The sequence below is a fragment of the Sinocyclocheilus anshuiensis genome, unplaced genomic scaffold (assembly GCF_001515605.1).
Source record: "Sinocyclocheilus anshuiensis isolate Anshui unplaced genomic scaffold, SAMN03320099.WGS_v1.1 scaffold11, whole genome shotgun sequence".
Lineage (NCBI taxonomy): Eukaryota > Metazoa > Chordata > Actinopteri > Cypriniformes > Cyprinidae > Sinocyclocheilus > Sinocyclocheilus anshuiensis.
In genome coordinates, this window is record NW_015551076.1 from 1,561,491 (window position 1) to 1,564,756 (window position 3,266).

The window sequence follows — 3,266 nt, forward strand, 5'->3', positions numbered from 1 at the left end:
CCCCCCCCCCACCCCCAAATCAATTCTGTGTCCTGGTGTAGCAGCCATGTAAAAACAAACAAAAAACAGTGCTCTCCTGGAAGCAGTAAAGAGGGATGTGAAGTTGGGAGGTTAACCACAGAGTATGCTCATAACACTGTATATTTGTGACTTACTCTATGGTCAGTAACAGATGTTTGATGTGTGACAATCATAGATCCTTTCTCTGGTATTCCTGGCCTCAAGCCTCTTACCTCTCAGCCTGTGGTTATAAATCAGACCAGAGTAACAAATGCTCAGATTATTCATTTTAATATTTAGCTTTATGAAATAGAACTAATAAAAGCAGCCTATCATCGTCCATTGATTATATTATTAATAAATAAATTTTAATTAATCCCCCCCAGATAAAATTATAACAATTTCTTATGGCTGTAGTAAAATGTATAACATAAATGACACTTTTTAAAAATTTTTGTTATCTTTATAATACGATCTATTCATATCTGAGTGTTACATTTTGAAAGCTGAATAAGAATTCTGAAGAATTGTGCCCACAATAACAGACTGGGATTTGCCCAAGTGTGTATGTGTTTCAATCTTTGTGCACGTGGCCCTTTGTGGTTGTGGTTTTATACGCAAGAAAAAAAAAAACATTTATTGTTACTCTTGGTTTGCTTCTACTGAAATACAATGACTGGTATATTTCAACCTCGTGGGTATATGGAGAGACCCCCACTGACATCTTACCTTAGAAAGTGAAAATGAGGACAGGGAACTGAAAGAGCTGAGTGATCACGAAAAATCACATCTGTCCCTCCCTAACTGTTAAAAACAGTACTGTGTGAGGTTGTTTGAGAGCAAGAGGAATCGAGCACTGTGCTGGTGGTTCTGCCAAGCGCCTCAGGGAGACTAAAGATCAGAAAGAGGTGCACAGACATTCCTGATTCTGAGTAAACCTCTCACAACCAACCAAATACTAATCAACATAGATTTATGACTCAGACTAAACAAGAGGTTATTAGAGTCATTCTCTTTATAAGTCAAACATACAAATCTCAACATGTTTAGCAGAGCTGTGTTCACACCAGAACTTTTGATTTCTTCCTGAGGACTTCCTTATTTGACCAAAATGTGGAAATTCACAGCTTTCATCAGCAAATGTCAAAGCTAAATTCTATCTTCTATTTTCAAAAATAGGTAATGCTTTCAATTTGGTAACTTACCTTAATAAGTCAAGTTCAATTACAGTGAAATATTATGAAAACTTATATTTCTACTTATTTAAATGTTCATTAAGTAATCTCTTACTCTTTACATAATGCAGTAATGCTGTTTCAACTAATTATTATTTAGTAACTAGTTCTACAGAAATTTTACATTGTCAATTTCTCTCTTCAAAGTGTTGCCTGAATTGTTATTTTTTTAGTTAGCTCAACCTAGAACTAGTTTTATAGTCCATTCAACTAAAATGTTTTAATTTAACATTTTCAAATTAACATTTACAAATATTACTACTGTTCACAATTACATCTTTAAATTGAGGCCGAAGTCAGATAAAAAAATGAACCAGGTGTTGGTTGTTACAGTAACCAGTTGTTACTGTTTAATATTTAAAAGTAGCATAACATTTAACCCTCAGGTTGTGTTCGGGTCAATTTGACCCGGAGAGAATTTTCTTTCTCCCGAAAATGTTACTTAATGTTATCGCATTGGACTATGATTTACTGACTTTGTTTACACAGGGTATAACTACTTCCACTGCAAAAATGGTTACTTATCGTTAAACTTTTAAAAATTTTTTATTAAACCTTGTTACACTTGTGGTGTTCCCGGTCAAAAATGACCGGCCTACAAAAAATAGCCTATAAATATCTTGTTATGCAATATTATCACCTAATATTGGTATCAATCTTTTTGTCACCTTGTTTTCTTTCAATTAGGACTGGTTTTGTGTTTATTTTTGGAACTGATGTATCGTAGGCCTCATTAATATGAGCTTACATACCTTAGTTTCTGAGTGAAAAAATATTATTTGTAGATAATTTTGTCAATATTAAATAATTAAAAAAAAATTTGCACTGTTTATCACACTAGCATGCTCTAATGTTTTGCCAAGAAATTTGTTTTGAAAAGCTTTTATTTTGTACAAAATTTAAAAAACAGCAAAAAAAAAAATCACACTTGTGGTATTCCCGGTCAAAAATTACCGTCTTTCAAAAAATAGCTTATACATTTCTTATTATGCAATATTATCACATACTATTGGTATCAATCTTTTTGTTTGCTTGTTTTCTTTCAATTAGGACTGGTTTTGTGTTTATTTTTGGAACTGATTTATCGTAGGCCTTAAATATTTTTTTGGCAAAGTCTAATATGGCCTTGTTTGCACCTTGTGGTGAACCCTCTGTATTTGCTCTGGTGAAGTCGTCTCTTGATTGTAGACTTTGACAGTGACATGTCTACCTCCTGGAGAGTGTTCTTCTCTTGGCTGGACGTTGTGAAAGGGTTTTTCTTTACCATGGAGAGGATTCTCCGATCATCCACAACTGTTGTCCTCTGTGGATGTCCAGGCCTTTTGAGCTGAGCTCACTAGTGTATTCTTTGTTTCTCAGTATGTACCAAACTGTTGATTTGACAGATTAAACTGTAGAAACCTGCTATCTCTCTGATGGATTTGTTTTGTTTTTGAAGCCTAACAATTGTCTGTTTCACCTGCATGGAGAGCTCCTTTGACCGCATGATGTGGATTCACAGCAACAGCTTCCAAATGCAAATGGCACACTTAGAATCAACTCCAGACCTTTTACCTGCTTAATTGATGTAGAAATAACAAAAGAATAGCCCACATCTGTCCATGAAACAGCTTATGAGTCAACTGTCCAATTACTTATAGTCCCTTGAAAAAGGGGGGAGGTACATATTAAAGAGTTGTAATTCCTTAACCTTTCCTCCAATTGTGATGAGATTTTACATTATATAACTGTAACTTGAATATGTTTTGGTCAACAGCTAAAATAATAAAAATGTATATATATATATATAATTATTATTATTTTTTTTTAATATTACTTTTCAATTAATGCAGTATTTCATGTTAAAATAGAGTCAATGCCTTTAAAATCCACTTTTTTGAAGCCAAATTAGTAATCTTAATCTGGTGGGAGTAAAATAAGAAAAACTGCCATTCTATGGTTTAGCCACTAGATTCCTATATAGCTCTATATAAAAGTCCTATAAATACTCTAATTGTTTCTAGACATAAATACTTATTTTTATTAAGTTGA